The sequence below is a fragment of the Zootoca vivipara genome, chromosome 12, assembly GCF_963506605.1.
Source record: "Zootoca vivipara chromosome 12, rZooViv1.1, whole genome shotgun sequence".
Classification (NCBI taxonomy): domain Eukaryota; kingdom Metazoa; phylum Chordata; class Lepidosauria; order Squamata; family Lacertidae; genus Zootoca; species Zootoca vivipara.
Genome location: NC_083287.1, coordinates 45,387,625 through 45,407,538, shown reverse-complemented (window position 1 = coordinate 45,407,538; position 19,914 = coordinate 45,387,625). Strand labels below are relative to the sequence as shown.

Below are 19,914 nucleotides of genomic sequence, written 5' to 3'. Positions count from 1 at the left end.
TACCCTAACCATTTCCAGAAGTGCAGAGGGATCTCATTCCCCCACTTTGACTTTCTTCTTAGCCTGCCTAGGATGGGCTCATCGTTTTCATGGGTCCACTTGACTTTGGAAGGCAGAAAGTCACAGAAAGAAGGGAGGGTGAATCCAGTCACTTTCTCTAACCTCTCTCACAGCACCCTGCAGTAACAGTGTAGCTGGACTCAAAATGGAAAGGATACCTCCTTGCAGAGGAAACAGCAGGAACTCATCAGCAGTGGATGGTTTTGCCCTGTTAGGACTGGGGGTGGGGCAGGCAGAAAGCAGAGAGCCCTGCACAAGGTGGAGCCAGAGTCAACTTACTCTACTTTTGTCCCCAATCCTCCTTCCTCCTGAGTTGCACAAGGGCAAAAACTGAGACCAAGTAGGAGGAAGTCTACTACAAGCCAGGGCCACCCCCTGAACAAGATTTAAATAGGAAGGCAGGCAGGTGGGGACCAGACAAAAGTTGGAGGTGCGGGCACCAGAGGCACCGCCCTGGGTCTTCCGACCCTAAATCTGGTGGTGATTTAAGCACAACCCTGATTTGCACATTTGCACAGCTACCTCTTCCATCCCACAAGCACATACAACATTCTGTATAAACTGCTCAAACAAACAACAAACCTGCAAAATGATAAACCTTACAAGGAGTTGGGGGAATAATTTTATTTACAAAAGCACTCCAGTTTTCTACCATTATGTCTTAATGTATTTCACATGTGACAATTAAGTGTCCATGGCCACTTTCAAACGCCTCATGCAGGAGCCAAGAAGCAACCGCAGCTTCTGATAAAAACTTGTGAAACTCGAAACACATCCTGCATTGCAGTCAAAAACAGAATGCTTTTGTAACTAAATAATCCTGCGTCTTTGGCACTTTGTGAGGTCCACCTCTTTAGGCATTTCTGGCTTGGAATAAATGCTGTGCCTCACTCTTCCCCCCCCCCTTCCCTTTGTAAATGGTCTTCCTTTGCAGCATCTGGGTCACACAGAAATGGCACAAATCTATGTGTATAGGCCTCAGGTAATAAAAATGTCCAAGACAGATACATTATGATGGAAGGCATGCTCCAAAACCTCCCCACATATATCGGTGGGATGAGAGCCTAATGCAGTCCTCCAGGCCTCTCTGTCTGGCTGCACCCTTTCCAGACCACACTTCTTACCAGCCCTGATCCATGCCTTCCTTGAGCATTTTTGCCTGGCTGGAACCTATTTTGGATTGTGATGATGGCTCTTAGTTGCCTGGAGGATGAAGAGATGAGGAGTGGGGGGTTAAGAAACCTCTGACTTTTATGCATGAATGGAATGTGCCTACAGTACTCCACAAAAGTAAGAGTCACACCTCTTGTCCTGTCCACCACTGACATGTGACCCTCAGAACGCAACAGGGTTCCCCACCTCTGAGGTGCAGGGTGAGTGCACCAACGCTGCTTGTGTACCAACGCTTGTTGGTGACAGATGTCAAAAGACTTTGGCTAGGATCCAAAGAGCTATTTTTGGCTGGGATCCAAAGAGCTATTCTAGCTGTGTTTGTTCCACCCCTATTCCACATTGCAAAATGTTTTTGAAAGTTTCCTCAGCTTAAAATGCAGGTGCTATTAGTTTGTTTAATACCTTCCCACTGCCCACTAGAATTATTACGCTACAGCATTTCAATCCTGGGATTGCTGGCGCATGGTCTTCACAGTACAGTACATGAGAAACCTAGAATGGGAATTGGTAACTGGAATAGAGAGGGGAAACCTTATGAATGATTCCTAAATTGTTGTTTGGCTTTACTCCTAAGGACACATATGCAGAAGGTAAATACAGCAAACCTTGCTTGCTACTGTGATAATAGACAGAAGGCACCCATCCTTCCTAGGACACCCATAGTACTTCGTACAATCAGGGCCATGTAGGTGTTGTGTATCTTCTACCAGTCATGCAAGCTAAGCCAAATTATCTGCATGTATTCCCTCCATCCACAGATGGGCAATCCAATAAATTAATTGCTAAAGCAGAATTCTCTCCCTAAAGGAAGCAAAGTGCTATATATGGGGAGTAGACCAATCTACTGGGGGGGGGATTCAGGAGGACTGTCGCATGATCAGGGATGCCATATCCTAAACATGGTGAGGGATAAGAACAAAGAACATACTGATCCCAGAATACAAGTTTGAAGAGTAGCCTATTCCAATACTTAAGATAGGTAACAACATAGAGACACACACATGCACACACATTTAAATATCACCCTTGCCCCATCACAACAAGCTTAGACCTGGTCAACATTTGACGAACACAACATCTCCAAAAGGGGTTCTGAAGGAAACTGCAAAGTATACTTCACTTAATGCTCTTAGCGGTCTGAGTAAGAAGGCATCACGATGAGGATGCTCTTGAATTATCTAAGGCAGCTTTCCCCAACAGCAGGTTGATCTAAGGCTCCTTCCACTATATGAGGATGGTTCAAGTATAAGGAGACTGTATGGGAACAAGACGTTGCTGTAGCTTTGTAAGAGGGGAAGGTCCCGTTCCCAAACACACCTAGTGGGATGGGAACCCACTTGTAGGTGCAATCCTACAAGTGTGTGTGTGCACACAACAACATGAACAGAATCAATCTTATTAGGCTTCCCCACTTGACTTTCATTCTCTCCTTTGTCAAAGAAAGCACAACTCAATAAAAGGGGCCCACATTGTAATCAGACCTGCCCACATTTTGCCCCAAAGGACAATACTAACTGGTAACTGTTGACACATTCAGCTGAACCTGTAGTCCAAATGCATATACCAAATGAATATACTTTTAAACACAGTCAAATCTAGTGTAACACCCTTAAGTGACTACATAGTTCAATGTAAAACGGCATGGATTTTTCACCATGTAGACCATCGAGCAATAAAATGCCCAGCTGGCTGGAAGAACGAAACAAAAAGAGCTTCTGCGTTCCCACTTAAAGAATGAGGGTGTTATCAAACGGACCCTCCTTCCATGTAAAACTAATCTATGCAGAGAGGCTAAGGAGGAAGAAATGTGTGGCGCAGAGGAATTAACTTCCAAGGAAGTTAGGAAACATTTATACAGTGGAACCTCAGTTTACGAACACCTCAGTTTATGAATTTTCGGTTTACGAACGCCGCGGACCCATCTGGAATGGATTAATTCACTTTCCATTACTTTCAATGGGAAAGTTCGCTTCAGTTTATAAACGCTTCAGTTTATGAACAGACTTCCGGAACCAATTACACCCATGCTTCGGGTTAAGTACGCTTCAGGTTGAGCACTCCGCGGACCCGTCTGGAACGGATTAATCCACTTTCCATTACGTTCAATGGGAAAGTTCGCTTCAGTTCATGAACGCTTCAGTTTAAGTACTCCGTGGACCATCTGGAACAGATTAATCCACTTTCCATTACTTTCAATGGGAAAGTTCGCTTCAGTTTATGAACGCTTCAGTTTATGAACAGACTTCCGGAACCAATTGTGTTCATAAACCGAGGTACCACTGTAAACAAAACAGCTTCTCTATGAGAATATATACCAAAAGGACAGCAAACACATGACCTGGATGTGGAGTGTAAGTTGTTGTTTAGTCGTTTAGTCGTGTCAGACTCTTCGTGACCCCCATGGACCATAGCACGCCAGTACAGTGGTACCTCTACTTACGAATAACTCTACTTATGAATGCTTCTACTTACGAATGGAGCTCCATCCGCCATCTTGGATGCGGTTTAGATAGGATTTTTTTCTACTTACGGATTTTTAGATAGGGTTGCTTTGACTTACGATTTTTTTCTCCCAATGCAATCCTATGGGATTCGACTTGCAATTTTTTCGACTTACGAATGTGCGTTTGGAATGCATTAAATTCGTAAGTAGAGGTACCACTGTATAAAGATGAAAAGGCAGCTGTTTTGCTTTAAGAATACTGAGGGCCTTCCCAGCACTATTGTTTACCGGTAGGAGAGGGTTGCTCAGCCATCTCCAAGGCATCCATTTAACATCACTATCCCAGCAAGCGTTTGCATTCCAAGGGAGGACAGGGAAACGTTTTTGTAAATAACACACAAAACTCCCAAACCAAGTTGCGGCAATCCTTGCCACAAACAAGCACAACTATTCCACATCTTTTATTGTGTAGAAGAAGAATTGGAGAGGAATTGTGCAATACTGCTAACCAGTAAAAGTGGCACTGGGTTTACTCAGAAGCATGCCACATTATGCTCAATGGGACTTACTCCCCTGTAAGAGCAAACAGGACTTGTGGCAAATAAAGCAAACTTAGAAAAGGTTTATCCAGTGATAAGTATTACCAGGCATGGAAAAAAATGAATAGCCCCATGAAATTCATTGAATTTAAGTCCATTTCCCAGGTCATTCCTTCCCAAAACTCATATTCGTCATCATTCATTTTTCTCCCACATCTTTCTCCCACATCCTCAGTTTTCAGACATTTCAGAAGTCGAACGGCCTTCTGGAACAGATTACATTCGAAAACCGAGGTTCCACTGTAATAAAGTTCAAATATCAAAATTGCACATACACACTATAAACCTCAATTAACAGCCAAAGCACTACATCCTTCTTGGCACATAATGCTATGCCAAGCCATGGCTTAGTGCAAATGTGCAGAATCCTGGAGATGAGATTACAGCTGCTTTATTTCCCCCCACTCAGTCGGCTGCTGTGTTAAGCCAAGCCATGGTTTAGCTGGATCTGGTGTCCGAGGGTGTGTGGTTTTGCCCTCCCAGAGGAACCATGAGATGCATAAACAACAAGACAGTCCTTGTTTACAGCTCATGGTTTGCATGGTTTGCATGGTTTGCATTTGCACTCGACACAGCAGCAGAACAATGGCTGCCATCTCCTCTCTAGCACCCTGCACATTTGCTTGTTCATGCTAATTGGTCTACTGTGTCATTCAAACCCAAAGTTATATAAAGTCAGGGAAGAATGCAGAGAGAAGAATTTCCAGGTAGCACAGCAGGCAGCGCAGCTCTCTAACATCTCTGAGAATAAACATGCCACAATTTGCATTTCCACACCGCAAATGAAAATTGTTTTAGGAGTTCATTTTTTGTATATATGTGGTTTAACTCTTGGGACTAGCAAACTCAGTATTCAGTTGCTGAAATGAGTACAAAGAAGGAAGTCTAGGACTAGGTAAATCAGCAGTTTCATTTACAAGGTACGATGCATAAAAACGCTCTCTACTGGACTGATCTGAAGGAAGAAGTTTGGCTCTAACACCTCTTATTCCCACATAAAAAAGCCAGGGGCAGTATCCAAGCCAACAGATTGCTGGAACTAGATTCATGAGAAAGGAACGCCAATTTGAAAAAAAACCCACTCTTTTATCAACCTAGGGAATTGTGTTACTTATGACTCACAGTGCAGAGTCGGAAGAAGCAGCAGGTGTTTAGCGTGCAGAAAAGGGATGGTGTAGGAGCCATTCCAATATTTTGGGGGCCTTCGGAGTTGCAGCTTACACACACATGGCTTCACTGCAAGGGTGGGATCATTACAAGATAACAACTACAAAAACCCCTAAACTTTGTCGCTTTGTGTTTTGGTGTGTTGTGGCATTGTGGGGGTGGCAGCATAATTAGTAGCTATAGCCACAAAACATTTGCAGAGGGAAGAAACCACACACACATACAAAAAATCAAAACTGATATTCTCAGTCCAGAAGAGTACATTTGAATGCCCAAAGGACTGTGTACACATATGTTGTTTTTTTCTATTCGTTCAGTGGAGCAGACCACCAATTTCGGTGCTGCTTTTCAGTGTGGGGCATTAAGAATGCTGAACTGAGGCAGCCTAACTTGACTTCTTCCTACTTAACAGTGCAGGGTTACTTAAAGGTGTTTGGCCAATACTTGTTTAACATTCAACCTGCAATGAGAACCTACTTATTATTTATGTCCTGGCAACCTCATACCAAAAAAAAAAAAAAGCAGTAGTTTTGAAGTCCATGGTTGGAATCAGTGCAGTCTTGAAAGGTTCACCATCTTGATTTAAATTGGCACCCAACTGTACCCAAACATGGACAAAGCCTGCTCCTTGATCTCATCTCCCCTTAATTTGATCTTCACCACAACCATATGAGGTCCATTAGGCCAAGGGTTATTGAGCCCAAGGTCACCCAATGAGCTTCATGGTTAAGTGGGAATTCAAACTCTAATCTCAGAGGTCCTAGTCCAACATTCTAAGCACCATGCCACACCGACTTTCTTGCAAAGTGGGAAAAATACAAAATATACGTGGAAAAATATTACCTGTACTAAAGTCGGGTTGAAATTTAAAATGTAGCGGGATGGTAGAAATCTTGACAGCAAAATATTGGTGCACTAAGAAATAAGAACGCATCTGATATTTGACATAGACAAGTGAATGGTGTTACGTACGTTCAAAGTTAAAGCGAATAAAATGCATCGGGGAAAGACAGGAAGTTCGAGGAATGAAACAAAATTAAATATAAGAGGCAGTTATTAGGCTCACCTCCTCATCCCACTCCTTAATGTTGAGGGAGAGGATGGTGGACGGGCGGGGATGGGGGAGGGAAAGGGAGGGGTGGGGGTAATGACTATTTTCATTTAATGTATCAAAACGTTGTGGATATATTTTGGATTTTGATTGTGAGTTTCTTTATGTTTCTCCTTTTCCTTTTCTTCTTCCTTCTTATTCTTTTCCTCTTTTTATTCTTTTTATCCTTCAGTTTTTTTGTAAAGGTTGTTTCGTATTAATGTTGTATCTTTAATGAAAACACACATGTACGTATTGAAACGTTTTGCAATAAAACTTCTTTAAAAAAAGAGAGAGAGACTAAGTTTGACAGCAAGTATCAACAGGCCATTCTCACTGTTTCCTTTTCAAACTTTGGCCCAAACTTTGTGTCTGATCCACACGTCAGATTCACACCTCTGTTTGTCTTATCAGCACTACCTTAACATTGGTTACCAGCCGTACCTGAACCCATAGCTTATCCCTTGGCTCAAAGCACCTGCAAACTCCAATCTCACCCAGAGCAAAAACAATACATGCGGTAGGCTAGCTGAATGACTCTACAGCTGTTTAGAGGAAATCTAATTGGATTATTCTTTCTATGAAACTTTAGATTACACAAATCTCCCAGACACAAAATAGAAAATAGAAGCGGGCGGGGGGAGAGAGAGATGCAGCTAATGGAAATGTAGTAATCAAGAGGTAAGCCACTTCTAAATTTAACAAAGGGTTATTTGGGTTAAATAAAGAGGAAGAGTATCAAGAAATTAGACAAATACAGGATTATCAAATGAGACTGTGGGGTCCATTATTGTTGTTGTTTAGTCGTTTAGTTGTTTCCGACTCTTCGTGACCCCATGGACCATAGCACGCCAGGCACTCCTGTCTTGCACTTCCTCCCGCATTTTGGTCACACTCATGTTCGTAGTTTCGAGAACTGGATTATTATTATTAAAAAACAGGCCTACAGGTGTGCTGAGCACTGCACAGCTGCCATGAGATGTCAAGGCCAGAACCAGGAACCCGAAGCAATTGCCGAGAACTTCCACTTGCCCAGCTACAGGTTAGAGCATCTTCTTAGATCATGGGAAGGAACCTTTTTTTCAGGCTGAGGGCAACCTTCCCTTCTAGGCAAGCTTCTGAGAGCCACATGCTAGAATAGGCGGGGCCAGATGCAACAATGGGTGGAGCAAAGAATGAATGTAAAGGAATGTGGGTGGAGCAATGAAGGGGCAGGGAGGAGAGGGGAGAGCTGTGCAGTTAGCAACAGTATCAGGGTTCAGCTCTGCCTTGACCTTGAATATGAAAGGAGGAGCAGGGCCCTGCCCCAGCAGATCTGTACACTGCAGCAACTTGAAGGACTCTTGGGTCCAGGTGTCCCTGCTGCACGAATGGAGATTCCCATTCCACCTGGCTTTCTAACCACCACCACCCAATCTCCTTCAGGCCCAAAGCAACAAAGGAGAATGAGCTTGGCAGGAACTTGGAGCTACCCTCATAGAGCCCAGTTTTTCTGCAGTGAGAGGAAGCATATGGAAGACACTGGACCTCCAGTTCCTTCTTCAGCTGCCAGTTGACGCTGGAGAACCAACTTTCTTTCATGCTCCTTATGTCCTAATCTGGAAAAAATGAAGAGTCTACAGGTTTATTGTAGCCCATGAGCAATGTGTTACAGTTCCCAAACACCTGAAAGATTCTGCCCACCCAGGCTGGTCACTGGCTCTTCTCAAAGAAGAAAGGATTCCTGATTATTAAGCTGAAATTTTGTCTAGGCAGAGACTGTCTGCAGCAGCTATTAGCATGTTCTCTGACCTCTGGCTCCACATTCCCAGATCCCACTAGTCGACTGCCTATGGCTCAGCTCTGAGAAAAGCAGATGGATAGATTAAGAAGCCTTTTTGATCCACACAGTCCTAAAAATTGTGTAATATTTATGAAAGCCGCTTAGCAACAAAAGGAGATCTCTCTCATTCATATGCGAATATGTTTATGCGAGATATATATATATATATATATATATATATATATATATATATATATTGGTTCCAGGGAGAATTTCAAAATAATTGCATCCAATAGCATTTTTGTGCAGCAAATTTATTTCCACCCCGAGTCATGCTGTATAGACACTCCGGAGTCAATATGAAAAAAAAAACTATAATGAATTATGCAGCGAGAAGCTGTTGCATAAAACATTGATTGCGCTTTCATAGAGAACAGCAGCGCTGGCACACAGAGAGCTTTAAGTAGGAATTGTTTAATCAGACATAGTCACTCTGAATTGGTGTTACTATTAACATACACTTTCTCTTAATGATCTTACTGAAACAACTGGGACACAACCTAAAGAGTCATCTGTGTGTGTGTTTAATGCTTTGTGGATCTTATTATTTTTGTTGTGGTCGGGATGTTTAGCTTTTTTTTTTTAAGCGGTTTTGTTAAGTGTTTTACAGAAGGTGGTTAATTATTCTATATGATTTATGTTGTAATTGTGGTGTTCTACCATTATTGCTATGTATTGTTTGTAAGCCGCCTTGTGACTCAAGAGAGTGAAGAATGGCCCTGAAACATAATAAAGGGAAAATATATACTGTATATATATTCCCCCAAACCAAATGCAATTTTAAATATTTTGTAGGCGAGTTCAAAGTGCTAAATTCCAAAGGTTAAGCTAAGGGAAGAATTCACATACTCTTCACAGTACACTAGGAAGGCAGCATGGGGTAGTGGTTAAAGCGTTGGACTGGGAGATCAGGGTTCAAATCCCCAATCAGCCATGAACCTCACTGGGCCAGTCACAGCCTCTTAACCTACCACACAGGGTAGGGATCTGCTGAGGAGGAGGGTGAGCCATGTACTCCTTGGGAGAAAAAGGTGGGCTATAAAACAATAACGAAGCTCTTCTGTTTATCTGCTTAAGAAAGCTGGAGGGGCCAGCCAGATGGAAATGTCTGTGAGGTGGGTGGGTGGGGCTGAGAGACTTCAGAGAAGTGTGACTAGCTAAAGGTCACCCAGCAGCTGCATGTGGAGGAGCGGAGACGCGAACTCGGTTCACCAGATTACGAGTCCACCACTCTTAACCACTACACCACTACACCACTACATTTGAACAGAACCAGACGCTTGAGGAATGGGCTGACTGACTAGATACAGGAGGAGAATATGATGAAAGAACTGGCTGGCATTTATTTAAATTATTTCTAGGCAACTGCCATCCACAACTTACGGACTGCACAAAAACATCTTTAATGACAGCAGCTCTACCTCAGTTTTTCCATGGGGACCTCCCAGTTATTTCAGCAAAGCTTACTGGATCGTGCCCACAGACTAGCATTTGGCTTGTTAGGTATAAAGGCTTTTTTTGATCCCTCTCTTTCATTCATAGTGTATAGTGATTAAATCAGCTTGAAAATTTCATGACTGGAATGTGAAAGGCAAGAAGTGAAAAAGGAAACAGCTGAAGTAATACGAGTTGCGTAGTAATCTAACTTGGAGCGAATTCAAGACTAGTTTCACTGATTTTGCATTCTTGACGGGAGGCACTTGATTAAAAAAAATAATAAAGTGAACGAACCTAGCTTGTGCTTTTAATAACTTCCCTACTATTTGTAGCCCACAAGAATTTCTACAATGTCTTAACAGCAGGAAAGGAAAGCAACTGTAGGCAGCTGATGCCACGGTAGGAGTGGGCATTTTGTGGAACCGTTTCCTAGAAACACAGGTGCCAAACCAACTCTAGTAACAAAAGAGTTAGTGGACCTACACATCTCCTCATCACAAAACACATCCTTCCATTTCAATGGGACTTGGATGAGCATACACCCAAATGCGTATCTACATCAAATACACACACACATGGGCGCTTCAGTTCATGTATTTCTCGTACTGGTTTGGGACCATGGTGTGGTTGCTTCCAAACTTCAGTCAGTCATAGCCAATTTGTTGGGAGACAGTTGTATATCAAGTGCACATCTGAACCACCCATTCCATATTGCTCTTTTGTGAAACCCTTTTCTGTTTGCCTCTCAGGGATAGTTCTGATGTATCAGCAATCTACTTGCAGAGACGTATCCTACCTATTACTATGATCTTCAGAGGGGGCAATGCTTTGTCCATCACTGCAGGAAAAAATTGGGCTAGGGCCTTCTCAGTTGTGGCCACTACTGTGGAAACCCCCTCCCCCACCAAATGAGATTTGTTTGGCCTCCTCCTTAGTGTTTAGGCATGCTTTTGACATGGATAACTGAATTTCTGTTCCCTGTTGTATGCTAGCTCTGCTTTTATCCGTCTTATCTGCCGAGTTTCATTTTTGCTTAATTTTTATGACACAGTTTTTAAATTTCAAGTGTTAGCTGCCTCCCTTGCCCTCAATGCTGGGACCGATTAGGCAGGATTTTAAATAATAATTAAACTCCTCTACCCTGTACATAGGTCCAGTCTCATGCAACATTTGCACATCGTTATTGCAGATCGCTAGAGGATGCGAGTACTGGCATACAATCATTTCATATGGAGAAAGATTCCAAAGCTTACTTCCTATGTATGGACTGCAAAAAAATTGTAATAATAATAACAATAATCAGGTGTGTGGTTTTTCCCCCCTGTAGCAGGTACAGGTGGATGATTATCAAATCCAAATTTTGTAACAGAAGTGAGAGGTCAGAAGTGACCAAGGCCACCCGGCAAATTTATGTTAGAGTATGATTACCTGAACTTCCCAACAACTGGCTTGTTGAGGCTCTGCAGGTAAGGCAACTCTCACCTGGACTGAAAAGGAACATTTTTCTCAGGGTTTTAGTCAGGCTGATGTTTGTCTCTTTGCTAAACATTCTTGGCTGCAAATCATATTTTTTCTGTGTAGCAAGATTGTTGGCTTTTTGCCCACTTGGCATCCCTAAATTGTTTTTAGGGGTGTTGGGGGGGATATTCCAAAGCCTGCAAAGAGTTCAGTATCCTTGCCAAACTAGTAAATAGGAGCTGCCAAAGAAAGGCAACCTAAGCATCTAGGGTTTGTTGTTATGTGTGTGCATGTGCGCGCGCACATGTGTTGCTGTTTTGTAATAAACTATTTGTTTTCAACAGCAGTGCCATAAATATCCTTGCCAAGTTGCCTTGCTATTTGTGCGGCAGAAGAAAGACATCTGAATAAAAGCAGATCGGGCAGGAAAAAGAAAGTAAAAACTCTACACACACTAAGTGGGTCTATATCCCATTAAACTCAGCAGAACTAACTCCCAAGCAAACATTCACAAGGTTGTCTGTACAAGTAACAAATTGCGTAACTTGTTAAGTAACGGCCATATTACTTTGGCACATACTAACTTGCACTGGCTGCCCGTATACAACCAAGTTCATATATATATTAGCTTACAAGGCTCTGAACAACAGGTAGGTCTGGGATACCTTAGGGACTGCCTGAACTCTTATATCCCAGCTCCATCACTGAGAGAGTCACTGGTTGTCCCCCAAGTTGGTGAGGTTCATTTAGTGCTTTTTTGGCTCACTCCTGTGGATTGATCTTCCAACACAGATTCAGCAGGTGCCTTCTATATTAACCTTTGAAAGTTTACTGAAAACGTTTGTTTTCCCCCTGGGGCTTAAGAAAAAATAGGCAGCTGGTGAGCTGTTTTGTTTCTGTGTGGCGTATACTGCATTATAATTGTTGTAAACTGCTTTGATTTGTGTGTGTGTGTGTGTGTGTGTGTGTGTGTGTGTGTGTGTGTGAAATTGCTGTGTACTAGTATTTTAATAAATAAACAAAATATAGATGAGCCCTGGATTTCAGGTTGCTGAGTTGGATAAGATGGCCTGATCCAAGTAGGGCTCTTACATCAAACAGATAATAAAACCAAGGTCTACTATTTATGAGCTACCCTGTTTATCTAGTTTACAACTCTTACGTGTCACTCCACTTTTCAAAAAGCAGCAGCAACAGCCATGAATCATCCTAAGTCAACATTCATAAATGTGACCTTCTTAGAATAAATTGCCAAAGTATCTTATAAAGAGTAAACTGAAATCTGGTCAAGAAAATAAGGAACAGTGATTCAACTCAAAAATAAGTACCGTAACTGCCACTCCGTTCAAAAATGAGGAAAAAAATCTCTCAGTGATAAAGGCAGCACACACCTGTACTTTCAGAATGATGTAGATAAAACTTCTTCTGAGGTTCAGAGGAATGCAACAAAGGACTCGGCGTGTTTAGCGCAAAGAAGAAAAGACTGCGGGGGTATTTTGATAGCACACTTCAAATATGGGGGTATTTTGATAGCACACTTAAAATATCTGAAAGGCTGTCACCTAGAGGAGGACTCTAGCTATGGACACAATACTGTTTACTCTGGCCCAGTGCATGCCCATCTCTTGTGTTTGAAGCCGTGAACACATGACGTTAACCACAATCCATATCTATCCTGTAGTTCCTTGCGGAATACCGCTGTTTGGTGCGTTTTCCTTCCAACCAGCTTCCATCCAATTTGAAAACATAAACCACATGCGCTTCCCAGTTAAGCATAGGTGTGTACACCTGAGGCAGCCATTACATAGGCACAAAAATGAGACTGCATTTTAGTTCAGGGAAGGGTTGTAAGTGCAGGGAAACCGAAAGATAATATACATCAACTTAAGACATCTCCGCCCCCACTCTGGTGTGGACAACATAGAAACGCCACTTGAAATGTTTGCAGGGAGGGGAGACAACCTCTCTGCGCTTCATGCAACCTGTGTGAACATAGCCAAAGACTTGTTTCTCTGCTGCTCCAGAGGGTTAGACGCATACCCCCCGGATGTCTTTGGGCAGAAGCTGGACAGTCAGCTGTTGCAATTTTTTCTACTTCTGGGTCTACTGCATTGGACTAGAGTTAGACGGACTGCAATAGGTGTGGGGAACCGTTTGTCCTCCAGGTGTTGCTGAACTACAACTTCCATTACCACCTACCATTGGCCAAGCTTGGAAAGCCAAAGGTTCCCCTCTCTTGGCCTACAAGGTCCCCCACCAATTCTGTGCTTCATAACTTCTCAGCCAGCTAATGAACACATTAAGGCTCTGTAGTATTCCGTGGGCCAGCCAAGAGTTGCAGCGGTTTTGTAGGTCTCAGGTTTGTCCAGAAGTGAGGCAACTCAAGAAGCAAACGGGATTTCACCTATTCTTATAAATCCTCATGATTTATCCTGGTATGAGGCCTTGATTTTACTTCTATGACTGCCAAGATATAATCCTCAAAAGGAGCCAACCATTGACAGGGTTTCTAGCCTTCATCCCTTCCCCTCCTCTTCCCTAAAGTAGAGATTATTTCACTAATTATTTTACCAAGCTTCAACATGAATGCAAGGACATTTCTGACAATTACTTTCATGCCAATTAAATTAGCTGGCTATCTCTTTGGTTACCCTAACTATAATCAAGATCCTAAATTTCAAGCAAATTCAATCAGAGCAAGTATTTACAATGTGGATGAGTGCTCAATAAGGAATTAAATTAATTTGTATGTACTGTTTGAGAAACCAATTACAACAGGTCTGTTGAGAGCTTGACAATAGTTATACAGCTGGTAAACCATATTATTTTTTTCAGACAGAATGCCCAGTTCATCGGGAGCAGAGCAGGGTGTGTTTAGTTTGAAGAAGAGACAACAAGTAGGTGATACGATCATAGCCATATTTGAATGGCTATCACATAGATGCTGGGCCAGACTTGTTTACTGGAAGGGGGCCATGGTCGGAAAAAGGTTGGGAAGCAGTTATTTTTGTATGTAAGCTGCCTTGGGGCATAAATATAACAAACAAACAACAACATTAACATATTTATTTTATTTATTAACCACCTAAATTTGTTATCTATTTGTTTATCTACTCATTCTCTTATGTATGTGTATGCTCACTAGATCTTTTTAGGGCTATGCATGTTAGATTTTTATATATATACACACACCGTAGCTCTCCCCTTTTTTAAGGGAAATTCCCTTATGCTGAATAGGCTTCCTCGCGAGAAAAGGGAGAACTTGACAGCTATGACACACACACACAAAAAAAAAATATGTGAGGATTTTATTTATTTTTTGCTCATGTCTTAGAAGGAAACTATGCAATAATCCAGTGCCACTTAGGAATCTAAGCAGGTTCTAACACACAGAGAGACACACAATTCCCTCAACCTGAAGCCACCATAGCAATTATCTTCTGATGACACAAGACAATTTGAAAGCCCGAGAAACTACTTATTCTCTGCAGACAGTGCCAATCAAATGGCTTCTCTGAGGCTCCTAGTGTCTTTTATGTAATCACTCAGAAGAAAAGCAACTACCGGTATAAAAATTTAAGTGTCATACAAACACAATGCAGACTATCCTGGAAGAACCTGCCCTCCCCCTCAAAATTTACAGAAATCTATAAAAGAGGTTGCCAAGGCGCCAAGGCCCAAATGGAGTGCTTTCTTCTCAATGCCATTGAAAGAAGCCCTATTGTTGAAAAGAATTAAAAGTCACAAAGATGTCGCTACTGAATTTAAAGACAATAGGAAATAACAGAGAGTTAAAGGTTCACTTTAAAAGTTCAGATTTGAACTTTTTTTTTCTTATTTATGGCCTTCAATGATCTTGTGAAATGTCTATACAGATGGGTCTTTTTATTTTCTGGAAAAGAAGCAACTCCAAGACTTTTTTTAAAAAATAATAATATTGGTTTTACAAAATAAGACCTACAACACAAAGAAAACACAAAATATGCACAAAAACAAATTACAAACACTACAAAAAAGAATATCAAAACAATCTTCTTACAAAACTTCTATCATTGTCGACTTCCTCCAATCCCTCCCAACTGCGTTTCGTTATATTACTTCCTTGGTACTTTCCACATCTTGATTCCAATCTTTTTAATAATTATCTAAACATATTATAACTCTTATTAACTTGTCAATATTATAAATCTCTTATATCTTAAAATAAAATTCTATTCTAATTAAATCTTAAAACTCAATACAATAACAACACTTAACTAAATCTTAATATACAATAATAACTCAACTAATCCTCTTCTACAGCCTCTTTATGCCGGTACTTCCAAGCAACTCCAAGAGTTTTAGCCATAGTTTCACAAGTATAATTTTTTTTAAGCAGAAAAGAATTGGTGTGACATGAATTTAAAGTAGCACATCTCTTTAATTGGCAGATTTTCAGTGGAATCCTATGCAGATCTACTCAGAAGTAAATCCTATTTAATTCAATATGGCTTTCTCCCAGATAACTGTATAGGATTGCACCCCCAATAAACTAAAGCTTTATTTGATTTTATGTAGTAACCAATATCAGTGTGTATTGTGAGTTACGGGCACATTTATATTTTAGGTTATTTTGGTTTTGACATGTTAGAATACTAGGGAATGAAGAAGAATTAAACAAGAACCAGCTTCCTATAAACATTCTACATAACTTGAGAACCTAATGCTGCTTCAATGCAACACAGCTTCACCAATACTGGAATTTGTCTTATAATAGTCATCAAATTGAAATATTATTCTGGAGTTTCCGGTAGCAATCCATTCACCCAGGAAGTGTACAAGTGTTTTCAATGCCAGAACTGAATCCCGGACTAATTCTCAACCTCTGCTTGTTGGTCTATCAGCCAGATGCAGGGATTTCCCCAGAGATTCTTGCTTCTGGTCCAATTTAAAAGTGCTCATTTCTCTTACTTCATTATGCTATTACAGGTGTTCATCATTTCCAACTTATAAAGAACACCTGTTTAGCTCAAGTAACCTTATAAACTGCAAAGACGACTACTTTTTTTATGCGAGTCCCTGAGTGATACATACATTTGTTACAGTACTTTCATTATTGTACTTAACACACTGGTGTTCAACTGGTGGGTCAGGACAGGAGAATTACCACCATTCAGTTATATGGGTTGGCTCTAAAGGTGGGACCCAGTTCTGAACAGGAGAAAGGCTGCCGAGCTAACAAGCATCACAATAGTCGCAGTAAGTGCAGTTGCAAAGCATCAGGTGCCTGATTAATTTACGGATTGCCTGTGAATTAAGGTCTGGCAGGCTCTATGTTTTTTATGCAAGCAGATGGCACATTTACCACCAAGCATAGATAAAGAATGAACTAAATGGGCTGCTAATGAGACTTTATCACAGGTTTCCTATCAAATGTCCAACTAGCCCCTGGCTAAAATAAGATGACCTGCCCACGCTTCTTAGCTGCACTGAGCACAACTGCTGTGCTCATACACACATTTTGAATACTACACTGCAGAATTCAATGGCTGCAAGCCCTATGCCCTCCCCCACCCCCCAAATCATTCTAAATGCTTGGCTGTCCAGCTGTGTATAATTTGGCCTTTAGGCTGCAAAACAATTGACAACATCCAAGTCGTATGAGTGAGCAATATTGAATGAAGTGTTCTAATGGCTGCTTTGCACTAAAGAGAGAACCTCTCGTGCAACAAAGCACCAAGGCTAACCTTATTACTCAGATCCATTAAATGCATGCCTTGATCACTCGTTTCTGAGAATGGAAAGGGATGAACAGTTTTGAATGTGTGACAATAAATGAAATGCATTCCTGGTTGTTTTAAGCTGACAATTGTTGATGGTTGCCTGTGTGTGTGTGTGTGTGGTCAACAATGAATTTAGGCAACATGCCAAACCATTACATTTCACCATTGTATATAAAGGATATGGAATCCATGTGGAATGTACCTTGGATAAAAGGTGCTCGGCTCCAGGGCCCCAAATGTTTTCAATAAATCTAGTTTTGTGTGTCTGTAGAAGAGGGGTAGCCAACATAGGGCCAGGTGGTGTTGGACTACAACTCCCATCAGCCCCAACTAGTACAGCCAATGGTTGGAGATTATGGGAGTTGCAGTCCAAGAACATCTGGATGGCACCATGGTGGCGGCCCCTGCTTTAGAAAGCCTGGTGGTCCTCCAAGGCAATCAGATGTTGGCTCACTTCATAAATAGTATGAGGGGGACCTGGTGCCCCTCCAGATGTTTTGGACTAAAATTCTCACCAGCTCCAGGCTGAGGGTCATACCTTTGTACCAAAATTCTGCACACAGGCTGCTTAAAGCCCACTGGAGTCAACAGAATTTGAGCAGTCTAAGAGGGTACAATCCCCTACATGTCCTGAAAGGAAAGGCCTGCGTTGTGGGATGTGGGGAGTTGCAGTGTAAACGGGGAACTGGAGGATATTGAACAAAGGCAGCAGCCTACAGCTTAAAACACTCTTCAGGGTGTACAGAAGACTGTAGTGGAGAGGAGGCACGGAAATATCCTGTGCAAGTTTCTTTAAACTCTATTTTTTGGGGGGGGGTTGGGGGGCCAGCATGGCTTCTTGAGCTGCAGCCACGTGTAAACAATGAGGGGGGGGGAAACATGAGCATCGCCAAAGAAGCCTGGCATTTCTGCTGTGACGACCAGCATGGCTGAACAGACAAGCCAACTTTAATAAACTGAAAGGCACCTTGCCTGTTTAGCCCTGTGAGTGGCTATACCAATAACTTCAGACATCCCTTTAGCTGGGCATATGACTCTGACTCATGCACAAGCGTGATTTTGTGGCTCTGCAGCCCAAAGCTCTGGCTCCCGTTTCCCAGGGCATTCTTGCCACTCTTCAGCTAAAACCCTAACCTGAGTGACATTTCATTACTTGCCTCACAATGGCACCTGCTGCAAAGGCAGGCAAGCAGCTGCTACTCTGCGGAGCCAGTTACAGATCGTGAAGTATGTGCCTTCACCGAGCACACCCAGCCTGGAATTCTTATCTGCTAACAGTAATTTGGGATGCAAGCACACCAGCACGGGTTTCTGGGATTACTGCTGGCTGCCGACATCAAATTTTTGACTCTTTGACCTAGACTGACAGCTGCCTTTCCTTTTCACCCCACATACTCAATAACTACCATTATGCCTCAGATCATTTCTACATGCAATTTTCTGCCACTAGCTTTTGTTTTATCATTTCCTGCGGAGGGCTGGAGAAATCCAATTTCCTTTTCAAGCACTGGGTCCTTTTTCCTGCATGTGTTTCGTGAGACTTCTTTCCCTGCTTGCTCTTTAATCTCTTTCCTCCTTTCCTCAAAGTGTGCACGATACTAAAATTAAATAGATTGGATGCCATAGGAACACCTGGCCCTAAATCACAACTGGCAGCAATACTCCCCTGTGACAGTAAACAAAGCTGTTATATAGATGAATGTACAAATTAAATTTAGGATTATAATTTTATTATACAGTCCTAAACACACTCACTAGGCAAGTCAGTTGGACTCACTTATTAGTAAACATGTATGTACTGTGTGTTGCAAATAATAAAGTGGACACAGGTGAGCAAAAATACTGATGCACGAGGCTTAAAAGTGAATGCCAGGAGCTGACATGAGCAAGGCTACTCAGAAGGCTTCAGATCACAGGATATGCAAGGAAGCAAGGGAAGTCTGGCATGCACTGAGAACAGACAGCTTTCTAAGGTAAGCAATTCATCCTGGAAGCAGCAGCAGGATCTGGGATTAAGAGATTTGCTCCACCCAATCACCTGTCTTCCTGGTGGGATCATTTGGTCCAAATATTTTTATTAGCTGACTTAAAAAACTGCAGTCCATCTCCAGCCCTAAATCAGAGTGTCTGATCCTCCAAGGTTCTTATTTGAGCTTCATGGTACAAAATGGGAAAGAAACCACTTAATTCCTTCATGAGTTATGTGGAAGAATCAGAACAGGCACTTCCCTGTTTTGGGGCTTCCATGTAACATTTGAAGCTGCTTGTAATTAATTTGCAGAACTAACATTGATTTCTACCTGAATGTTAGAAATCAATTTCAAAATTTGAAATCCACCTATTATTTATATTTTGATACTATGATTTTTTTAAAGAAAAATATATATTAAATTTATTTAGGCATGTCAGATTTTGGCTATAACATTTAAAATGTGGAAGTGTTGAATGTTCAAAGAACAGCAATGTAAAATCTGAAAATTTGAGTTGATTGGCTTGGGTCCAGAGGTGTCTTGTACAGAAAGGCACTTCTGCTTGCACAAGGTGGCCCAACTGAATTCTCATGATTTCCATGCCCTTCCTATCCCAGCATCTGCCATTCCTGAGAGTTTCTTAAACTTCAGAAGTGGCTTGGGGTGTGGGGTGCAGGAGGCTGTAGTAATGGGAGATAGAAGCCAGGACACCCCCGCATGAACAGAGTTCCACTCATCTATTTCTAGATTCAACTCACTGAGTCAAATGCAAATTTTGTACACAGTTAAATTTGCCAGTGTGAACTTCCTATCAACTCTGATTAGCAGGTTGCGTCCTGAAACTAATCAATCTCTGAATTGAAAATGCTTTGATTCGGAGCCTCATGCAAATTCCGTGGGGTTTTTTTTTTCTATCCTCAAAGTTCTTGCGTT

General features: G+C 41.8%; 1 protein-coding gene across 5 annotated transcripts in view; it reads right to left on the bottom strand.

Moving 5' to 3' along the window:
* Positions 1-19,914, bottom strand: part of DIP2C (disco interacting protein 2 homolog C) — a 324,193-nt gene that overhangs the window by 246,266 nt on the left and 58,013 nt on the right. The window lies entirely within an intron of this gene.